General features: G+C 44.7%; 1 pseudogene; it reads left to right on the plus strand.

Moving 5' to 3' along the window:
• The first annotated feature begins 236 nt into the window (after nt 1-236).
• Nucleotides 237-1,645, plus strand: LOC100610164 (PRAME family member 17-like; annotated as a pseudogene).
• The last annotated feature ends 9,784 nt before the right edge of the window (nt 1,646-11,429 follow it).

The following is an 11,429-nucleotide window of genomic DNA, read 5'->3' on the forward strand; positions in this document are numbered from 1 at the left end:
GCAATGGTTTGTATAGGATCATGCCACCTGGGGAATGCCAGAAGGAGATACTCACAGGCACAGATCTTCTTTTTCCCTAAAACTGACTCTGGAACTACGCGAGGAGCTGCCAGTTTCCATGGTTCCTGATAAGCAGTTCCCTCACTGACAAAAAGCTATTGGATTTGTGGATGGCAGTTTCAAAGTGAAAGGACCACCTCTTGTTTGGAAGGCTGCTCCTCTGATTATTTATCAAAATGAGCCTCCAGGCCACACCCAGACTCCTGGAGCTGGTGGGGCAGAGCCTGCTGAGGAACCGGTTCTTGGCCATCTTCACCCTGGAGGAGCTGCCCAAGGAGGTCTTCTGTCTGCTGTTCACTGAGGCCTCCACCAGGAGATGCTGTGAGATTCTAAAGGCCATGGTGCAGGCCTGGCCCTTCCCTCGCCTCCCTCTGGGTTCCCTGATGAAGACACCTCATCTGGAGACCTTGCGAGCTATGCTGAAGAGACTTGATACACTACTGGCCAGAAGGTTCGCCACAGGAGGTAGAAACTTCAAGTGCTGGATTTGCGGGATGTTGATGAGAATTTCTGGACCATATGGTCTGGAGCCAGGGCCCTGTCCTGCTCCCCAGAGGCCATGAGTATGAGGCAGACAGTGGTGGACTGTCCAAGGACAGGAAAGCACCAGCCCTTGAAGGTGTTCATAGACCTCTACCTAAAGGAAAACACCCTGGATGAATGTCTGCGCTACCTCTGTGGGTGGATCCACTACAGAAGAGGTTTAGTACACCTGTGTTGTAGTAAGGTACAGAATTACTCAATGCCCACTTCAAATTTCAGAAATTTATTGGAAAAGGTATACCCAGACAGCAGTATCCATGATTTGGAAGTCTGGAAAAAGTGCTCGCTGAATAGAACAGGAAAGTTTGCCCCTTACCTGGGCCAGATGAGCAATCTTCACAAACTCTTTTTAGCCTTCAGTTATGGGTGTGAGTTATACATGTGCAGCCAACAGCAGTTCATTCCTGACTTGGACTCTCCATTCCTCTGCCTGGAATCCCCAGATGCTTTGTATAAGAAAGGTCAATAATATCAAAGAGCACCTGCTCAGGTGCCTCAAGAACCCCTTGGAGGCCTTTACATTCTGTCATGCTTACCTAGCTGATCGGGACATGGGGTGTCAGTACCCAAGCCTCAGTCAGCTAAAGCAGCTGCATCTGATTCATATCCTAATGTGGACCACCAATCTTGAGCCCCTTGGAGCTCTGCTAGAGAAAGCTGCTGCTACTATCGAGACCCTCGTCTTAGAGGACTGTCGGATCCAGGACTCCCAACTCATGGTCATCCTACCTGCCCTGAGCTGCTGCTCCCAGCTCACCACCTTCTACTTTCATGGAAATGAGACCTCCATGAATGCTCTGAAAGTTCTGTTGCATCACACAGGTGAACTGAGCAAGTTAGGCCTGGAGACATATCCTGCCCCTCTGGAGAGTCTTAACAACAGGGGTCATGTCAGTTGGGAGATCCTCGCCCCAATTCAGGCTGAGCTGATGCGTACACTCAGGGAAGTAAGGCAGCCCAAGAGGATCTTCTTGGTCCTGCCCCCTGCCCTTCCTGTGGCTCATGGCCATCTGAGAAACTGGAGCTCCATCTTTGCTTCTAGGGAAGGCCCGGTTAGTGGGGTGGATAGGCTTTCTCCCGGACACTTGGGCACTAAAATCTAGGATGCAGGTACATTTTGTTGTTGTTGTTGTTGTTTTGAGACAGAGTCTCACTCTGTCACTCAGGCTGAAGTGCAGTGGCACAATCTCAGCTCACTGCAACCTCCACCTCCCAGATTCAAGTGATTCTCCTGCCTCAGCCTCCTGAGTAGCTGGTGTTATGGGCGTGCGCCAACATGCCCAACTAATTTTTGTATTTTTAGTAGAGACAGGGTTTCACAAGTTGGTGAGGCTGGCCTCAAACTCCTGACCTCAAGTGATCTGCCCACCTCTGCCTTCCACAGTGCCAGGTTTACAGGCATGAGCAGCCGGGCCCGGTCAGGTGCATCTTAAAGGAAGCACAGAGCCAGTGTGTTTCAGGCACGTGCTCACTGTGAGTAGAAAAACAAAGGTGACTAAGCAGGGGGCAGTACTGGGTGAAAATGCTAACTTGGCGTCCATGAGGCCTTCAGGGACCTGTGTCCTAGAGTCAGAACCTGAAGTTCTAGAGTGATGCAGGAGTTACTCCCACAAGGATGGTTATTTAAAAATGTCAAAAATAAATGGAACCTGAATGGAAAAAAAAAATCGTAATTCTAACACATAGCTGAGACCAGGAATTAGGCTAAGATAATTAAGCTAAAATATATACATATATAAAATTTTTTTTTAAAGTCCTATAAATTATATGTTGTTTGTCTTTATCTGTTTTGCATTGCTAGAACAGAATACCTGAGGCTGGATATAAAGAAAAGAGCCTTATTTGGCTCACAATTCTGGGGACTGGGAGGTCCGAGATTGGGCAGCTGCATCTGTTGAGGGCCTAAGGCTGCTTCCACTCATGGCTATAAGTGGAAGGGGAGCAGACATGTGCAAAGAGGTCACATGGCAAGAGGGGAAGCAAGAGAGAGAAACTGAGGAAGCCAGATTCTAAAAGCCCACTCTCACCAGAACTAATCCATCCCCACAAGAGGAAGAACTGACTCACCCCCACAGAGGGCATTAATCTATTTATGAGAGAGCTGCCCCTGTGACCCAAACCTCCCAGCAGATCCCACTTCCCAACACTGCGACATTGGGAATCAAATTCCAACACGAGTTTGGGCAGGGACAAACCACATCCCAACTATAGTACTGTTACTATCCATGCTTAGAGATGAACAGAACTAGGTTAGAGAGATTAGGTAAACGAGGATTTGAAGCCAGGTATTCTGACTTCCAAAGACTGTACTCTTGGCCACCATGCTTTACTGCATCTGTATGGGCTATTTTGACAGCTAGTGTGCAGAGAACACGTGAGTGGTGGGGAAGTGGATGCAGTAGGCAATGGAATGAAAAAGAACAAAAGAACAGAAGGCAGCAATGGCAGGACCCAGGGGAACAGATAGAAGCCTAAGCAAATGTAGAAGTCTGGGGAGATCCTGAAGAGAAGCCTAAGAAAGGCTAATTGGCACAGAAGGACCCAGGAGGAAGTTGGAAGGGATGGAATTAGAAGGCCTAGGAAGGAGTTAGCCTGGTCAAAGAAAAGAGAGGCTTTTCTGGAACAAAGAAGGAGGAAGGTGAAAGTACCAAGGAATTCTGAGGAGAAGCTGAGAGATCTTAGCTGTCATGGTCAAATTTTATCCCTCAAAAAATGTTGAAGTCCTAACCTCCAATATCTGCGAATGCGACCTTATTTGGTGTCTGCTGTTGATCAAGTCAACATGAGGCCAGTGGGTTGGGCCCTAATCCAATATGACTGTATCCTTATAAAAAGGGGAAAAATGGACACTAAGACAGAGACATGGGGAGAATGCCATGTGAACCTGAAGGCAGAGATCAAGATGATATGCCTACAAGTCAAGGAATACCAAATATTGAAATTGTTTTTTTTTTTTTTTTTTTTGAGATAGTCTTGCTCTGTTGCCCAGGCTGTAGCATGATCTTGGTTCACTGCAACCTCCATCTCCCAGGTTCAAGCAATTTTCCTGCCTCAGCCTCTCGAGTAGCTGGAATTACAGGCACCTGCCAAATCACCCAGCTAATTTTTGTATTTTTTTAGTAGAGACAGGGATTCACCATGTTAGTCAGGCTGGTCTCGAACTCCTGAACTCAAGTGATCCACCTGCCTCGGCCTCCCAAAGTGCTGGGATTACAGGCATGAGCCACTGTGCCTGGCCCAGATATTGCATTTGAAATGCAATATTGAGAAGACATCCAGAAGCTAGAAGTGAGGCATGGAACAGATTCTCCCTCACAGCCCACAGAAGGAACACTTGTATCTTGGGCTTCTGGCCTCCAGAACTGTGATAAAAAATTTCTGTTGCTTAAGTTACTCACTTTGTGGCACTTTTTATTATGGCAGCCCTAGCAAACTAATACAGTGACCTTGACTTTCTCAAGAAATAGGCAACTTGTTCCCCATATCACATAGCTTCTGTAAAGAAAGACTTCTGGCTCGGTCCAGGGCCAACCCAGGTGTGGTTGGTGGAGATAATATTATAAGTGCAGCACTTGGGCCACAGCTTAGGAGAAATCAAATGGGAAAAGTCTTTTTCCCTTCTCCCTCCAGGGACTCGAACAGCAACTGATTTCCTCATCCAACTTGACCCTCCAAGGTGTCCTGGGAACAGGGTGCAGGAGTGCAAGGTAGGCATGCTCCCTGAACTGAGCTGTAAGGAACCTGGCTTGCTTTGGTCAAGGATAGGCCGAGGTAAACATTCAGAGTGACTCAGTGAGTTTAGAGCGCAGGCGTATAACTCCACTTGTTGTCATGCCATGTAGACATAACATAGAGAAGCTCACCACCATAGTCATAATATAGGGAAGGCTCATCACTTGGCTCTAAGCCGCTATTGTCTATAAAAGGTATAATTGCTTTGCCGACACTGTACAGGCACACTGGTGTCCAGAGAAAGAGCCAAAGCTGTCCATCTTTGCAGATGGACAGAGGGGAGCCAGGATGCAGCTTGGCTCACTCATGTCCAGAGAGAGAAAGAGTTAAGCTGCTGACCCTGAAGGCAAAGAAGAGCCAACCATGCAGCTGTGTGTGGGAGCCACTGAACTAACCAGCTGAGACAGGGTGGACAGTGTGAGAAAGCTGTTGATGAGAGCTGATGCTGAATAAAATCATCTTTCACCTGCCTACAGCCCCCCAAGTGTTCTTTCTGCTCATCCACCCACTCCCTTCAGACTGCAACATGACATTTGGCATAGTCGTGAACCTGACATAAGCATAACTGAGGCAGGCAGATGTAAGACCTGAGTGTGCAAAGGGCCCTTCTAGGGTGGAATTTATACCTATGGCCAGGGCACTGGGAAATCCAGCTCACCCTGGATGTCGCCATTAGCATAGCTCACTTGGCATTTGAGGTTACATTAGATCCCTTGAGGTATTGTTGTGAGGCTGGCTTTTTTTTTTCTTTGAGGAGAAAAAGGAGGAATTCATTTTTATTTTCACAAGGTCTCCAGAAGCCTGGGTTGGTACAGGTGGGAATGTGCAGCTGACATTGAAGCCTGTGGGAGGGTGGGAAGGAGCCCCACTGGGGATAACACATCCCTGGCCCCCACTTAGCTTTTACTCCTATCTCGGTGGTCTATGAGTCTTTTGTCCCCAGTAGCCCTACTGGTCAGGGACTGTGTCTCATTCTTTTTGATGGCCCCACAGTGCCTAACCTAGCGCCTGACACAGTCACTCCCCAGTGAATATAGAGTAGTGGCTCAATAGCTTCTTCAATATTAGAACAATGATGAATGTTTCCATGTTTCCCATTCCAAAAGTAGATTTAGAACACTGACACCCATTTAGAAGCAGGATCAAAGCCCACAGCATAAGGGCTATTCTGACACTGTTGATACCACCTATTCCAGCACACCACCTTCCAAGGTCAAAAGCAACTGCTCCCCTCCATTTCCCAGCTGTCCTGCCTGGGAAAAACAGGATTGTAACAGAACAGGAAGTATTAAGTAGGAAAACACTAGAAGTTAGAATTGTAAAATGTAGTAACACACTAGATGCCTGAAGACTCCTTAAGCAGGCCTGATGGAAAGCTGGGAAGGAGGAGGGACAATTGTGAAAGAGACCAAAAGACCAGGTGCTTGAAAAACTTTGGTTCCCTGACTAATTAGTGGAGTCAAATGGAAAGACAGCCCAAGAGAGGACATTGCGGGTAAAGTGGAAATGGAAACCAGGCCATTAAAAATATATAAAGAAGAGCCTTGCAAGGAACTCCATAATCAATAACAAAGACACATACCCCTGAACATAAAATAAAAGTTTGAAAAAAAAAAAAGACGTGAAAGAGAGAAAGCCAGCTAAGGACTCACCAACAGCAATGACACCTCCGGTGCAGATAGCACTTTACAAGGTGCTTTCATGTATAACAACATAGAGAGTAAGATAGGACTTCGTATTCCCACTTTATAGAGTGGGCAGCTGAAGTTCAGAGAGGGCATATAATTTATCTACAGTCACACAGCTGGTAAGTGGCAGAGCCTGTTCTCTAGCACTCGGAATGGAAAAGGATTCAGTGAATAGGCTGAAAGAATTCTTTATCTTTGTCTCACCAAAGGAGGTGGTAAATTTGCCACTAAAATAGACAAATAAATATGTTCTCCCTACCATGCAGCAGCAACACAGCATAGCTAAGGCATGGTTTCTGGAGTCCCACAGACCTAGGCTCCAGCCGTAGCTCTTCTACCTACTAACGAGAGACCAGGAACAAGCTGTTTAATCTCTCAGAACTTAATTTCCACAACTGAAAGATAGGAATAATACTAGAGTTATTTTGAGGGGGGAAAACATGGTTGTGTATGTAATAAAATTGCTAATATTTATAAAGTGCTTAGTGTTTTCTTTTTCTTTTTCTTTTTTTTTTTTTTTTTTTTGAGATGAAGTCTCGCTCTGTCACCCAGGCTGGAGTGCAGTGGCACTATCTCGGCTCACTGCAAGCTCCGCCTCCCAGGTTCACGCCATTCTCCTGCCTCAGCCTCCCAAGTAGCTGGGACTACAGGCGCCCGCCACCATGCCTGGCTAATTTTTTATTTCTAGTAGAGACGGGGTTTCATCATGTTAGCCAGGATGGTCTCGATCTCCTGACCTCGTGATCCACCTGCCTTAGCCTCCCAAAGTGCTGGGATTACAGGCGTGAGCCACCACACCCAGCCAGTTTTTTTTTTAACAATAACATGTTTTCTATTGAAAACTTAAAGTAAATTTTAAACTTTTCAGAAAGAAAATCATAACTCACTGAAGAGTGTGCTCATTTTGCCCCCAGTACACCTAAGGAAAGTCTGTATCAGGCAGTTCCACCATCAAAATACCACTGTGGTCTCCAGACATTAAAAGCAGAATTACTAGGGATGGGCTGAAGTGAACCACCTGATGTAGGACCTGTGTACCATCTCCTGCAATCCTCACATTACCATGTGAAGTCACAACTAGCATTCGTTCCACAGATGAGGAAACTGAGGCCAATAGAGATTGAGTAACTTGCCCAAGATCAGGGCAAATTTGCATCCAGGTTGATCTGACTCCCAATCCTATGTTCTAAATCTATGGATTTCCTGAATCAGTAATTTTTTTTTTAATTTTGGAACTTATATAGAGTTCCAATATTTGTGATAGGTAAGAATATAATTTCTGACTCTCTAAAAGTCATCTCCTATTATTCATATATACATTTATTCGATAAATGTTCATTGGTGTCTACTATGTTCCAGGAACTGTCTTGGGGGCTGGGGCACTGAACCAAGCCAATTCTCTTCCTCATGCCATTATCAATTATCATGTTTGATACCAAAAAGATTTTAAATGACTCATTACTATGAAAACGTGGGAAATAGTAATACCATACATAGATAATAATAATTCCAGACATGGAAACAGTAATCTAAAACATAAGAAAAAGGATTAGAAATAATAATACCAAACATAGGAAAAATATCAAATGTAGAAAATATACCAAACACAGGAAAGCAGGGTGTTTAAAAGATAGGAAGACACAAAAAAGTGCAAGATCAATTTTTATTTTATGATATTCAATGTATTTACTATAATTGTTTACCAGTTTGGAGATTAATATTCAACAGTGCAATAAGTGGAGTTTAGTAGTCCAACTTGTTTTAGTGGCTCCTTTCAAATCAGTCTCTCTAGAAAATTTTTTCTTATATACCTATATGGCAAAAAAAAAAAAAGAGAAAAAAGGAAATAAATTTCTTTTTTTTGAGATGGAGTCTTGCTCTGTCACCCAGGCTGGAGTGCAGTGGTGCGATCTTGGCTCAGCGCAAGCTCCACCTCCTGGGTTCATGCCATTCTCCTGCCTCAGCCTCCTGAGTAGCTGGGACTACAGGTGCCCGCCACCACGCCTGGCTAATTTTTTGTATTTTTAGTAGAGATGGGTTTCACTGCGTTAGCCAGGATGGTCTCGATCTCCTGACCTCATGATCCATCCGCCTCAGCCTCCCAAAGTGCTGGGATTACAGGCGTGAGCCACCACACCAGGCAGAAATAAAATTCTAACACCATGTCTCCCAATTTTGGGTGAAACAAGCACACCCTCCTTTCCCCTCCCACCCTCACCGTTCTTTTCACCATCTCCTGGAAAGATCAAGAAGGAAGGGTTTGAGGGGGCTGGTTAGGTGCCCAGGCCAGGTGGGCCTGTGGGAGCTCTGACCACTCATCTAGCAGCAGTTAAGCATTTATCTGAAATGGATGCTGCAGATGGATGGAGAATCCTTCTGCAAAGACTAGCACAGTCTGAGGTGATGCCAGGGAGCTCTGCCCCACATTTCAGTCCCCCAAAGCCATCCCACCATGCTACCGCTTTCTTTGAGGCCCAAAGAGCTTCTCTCTTCTCAAAAGGCCCCTAGTAAAAATGGAAGTATTTCTGTGGGTGTTAAGCATATCAGCTAACACTTTTCTTATCAGCCACAGCACCTTTGTTATCAGCGAACACCTTGGCTCAAATTACTTGACAACTTTCAGAGTGTGTGTGCACAGAAGAAACCCCTGTTTTGTCCCTGGTAGAGGAAGGTGAAGGGTGGCAATAAGGGTTTAGGGAATGCAAAGTGAACAGGGAGAATTTTTAGAGGAGACCCAAGATAAGTCTCCACCACTTGCTTTGCTTGCCCTGCACTCATGAGAGAGGGGACAGGGGGAGATGCAAGAGGTGCGTGTGTTCGTGTGTGTATGTGTTTGTGTGTGTTATATAATCTGTGTAAGGACTCCTGGGAAGCAGACAGCAAGTTCTGAGAAGAGGATTGCAGAGAAGTTTGCATGGCCTGAATGGGGAGTGTAGACCCTCAAGGGATGGCTGAATCTGTTGTTGTAAAATGTTTTAAATCAATCATTTAAAAAATTTATTTAATAACTAGCCTCTCTCCTAATACCCAATTTGTACTTGCTTCACTTATGAAAAGCCATTTGAATATTTACCTTCCAAATCAGATCATTCTGAGCATCCAGTCAGTAGTTACACTATGAAAAACTTGTTAACAGGCAAGAGAGGCTATAGTTTATAGCCAGCACCTGATAGCTGGGAACAGTGAACTATGACAGATGCAGGGGGAGGGGATGTGTCCTGTTTCAGGGGCTGATCGTTGATACCAGATCCTGCTCCCCAAATCACACCTCTCAACTATTAGCTCAGCGTAGATGGCATCCACACCTCCTCTCTCTCATAGTAAGGGAATCAGGGGCATCTCCAGGTGTATACTCCACCTAGCTCTCAGCATCATTCACTCCATTTTGTTCTCCTAAGTTCTCCTAGGAATCTTCCACTAACATATTTTAGTGTGGCTCCAGGGAATAAAAGAGACAAAACCAATGGCTTACTGAGAATAATATTTTAAGTGATATTTAATGCTTCAGATAATTGGTCATAACAAGGTAAAAGGTCAGTTTACCAAATTATAGCTACAATGTTATCCCAACACTATAAAAATATACTGTTACGTATATATGTATATGCAAAAGAAAATACATGAAAATATTAACCTGGTTAATATTAACATTAACAATGGATATCTCTGCGCACTGAGACTGAGGGTGACTTCTGTTAGCTTTCCTCAAGTCCATTCACTTCTCTCCAGGTCTTTGGCATCACCTAGTCATGTCACTATCATCTCCCTCCTGATCTTCTACAGTAACCTCCTAAATGATCAGCCTGCAGCTGGTCTTACCAATTCACTCCCCACACAGAATCAAGACTGAACTTCTTCAAATGCAAATCTGGTGACCATGGAGACAGGATGACAAACTGGCACCAGCTGCTTGCTCCTTCCATGAAACCCAACCCTAGAGATGTCCAAGAAGCAAACGTGAGCTTATTAGATTCAATGCTTATTGCAAAAACTATTTTTTTGGTTTGTATGCTTGTTTGTTGATTGGTAGGGAGTTAAAGGTTGGTTAGGTTTTGGAGGTGTCACAAAGACAGAAAATGGCAGCCTACAGCAGACAAGGGCTAGAAACTTTGGACAGTATATTAGCTTCCTATTGCTGTGTAACAAATTATTGCAAATTTAGCACCTTAAAACAACATACTTTTAGTGTCTCTTAGTTCCTGTGAGTCAGGCATCCAGACATGGCTCAGCTGGGCCCTTTGCTCAGGGTTTCACAAGTTTGTGATCAGTGTCTGGACTGCATTTCTTTCTAGAGCTCCAAGTTCTCCTTCTCAGCTCATATAATTGTCAGCAGAGTTAGTTCCTTGCGTTTGTAGGACAGAGGTCCCTGCTCTCTTGCTGGCTGTCAGTAAGGGCCACTGTCAGCTCCTAGAGGCCCCCACAGTTCCCTGTCATATGGCTTTCTGACAACCTGGCCACTTACTTCTTCAAAGCCAGCAGGGAAGCTCACTCTATCTCCATCTTACTAAGATGGAATCTTATATAATGTAATATAATCACAGTATGACTATTCCACCATATTCACAGGTCCTACTCACATTCAAGGGGAGGAGACTATAAAGGGTGTGTATACCAGGAGACAGGAATCTTGGGGACCATCTCAGAATTCCACCTACCACAATTTGACCTCTGGCCTCCAGTAATTCATATTCCTCCCACATGAAAAATACATTCACCTTATCTGTTACAGGCTAAATTGTGTCGCGCAAAATTCATACGTGAAAGTCCTAACTCCCAGTATGTGACTGTATTTGGAAATAGAGTCTTTAAAGAAGTAATTAAAGGTCGGGCGCAGTGGCTCACACCTGTAATCCCAGCACTTGGGGAGGCTGAGGCAGGCAGATCACGAGATCAGGAGATCAAGACCATCCTGTCTAACATGGTGAAAGCCTGTCTCTACCAAAAATACAAAAAACTAGCCGGGTGTGGTGGCACACATCTGTAGTCCCAGCTACTCAGGAGGCTAAGGCAGGAGAATCGCTTGAACCCAGGAGGCGGAGATTGTGGTGAGCCGAGATCACGCCACTGCACTCCAGCCTGGACAACCGGGTGAGACTCCGTCTCAGAAAAACAAAAATAAATAAATGAATAAATGAATAAATAAATAAATAAATTTAAACACAGAATGACTCAAAATATACGTTTGCTTGTTTTTGAAGAAAAAAAAAAAAAAGAAGTAATTAAATTGAGATCCTTAGGATGGGCCCTAATGTAACATGACTGGTGTCCTTATACAAAGTAGAAATTTGAGCATAGATGTATACAAAAGGAAGACAGTGTGAAGACACAGAGAGAGACAGGCATCTATAAGCCAAAGATATGGGCCCTCAGGAAAAAAAAAAACACCCTGCCAATACTTTCATTTCA

Source organism: Pan troglodytes, chromosome 1, assembly GCF_028858775.2.
Source record: "Pan troglodytes isolate AG18354 chromosome 1, NHGRI_mPanTro3-v2.0_pri, whole genome shotgun sequence".
Taxonomy (NCBI): Eukaryota; Metazoa; Chordata; class Mammalia; order Primates; family Hominidae; genus Pan; species Pan troglodytes.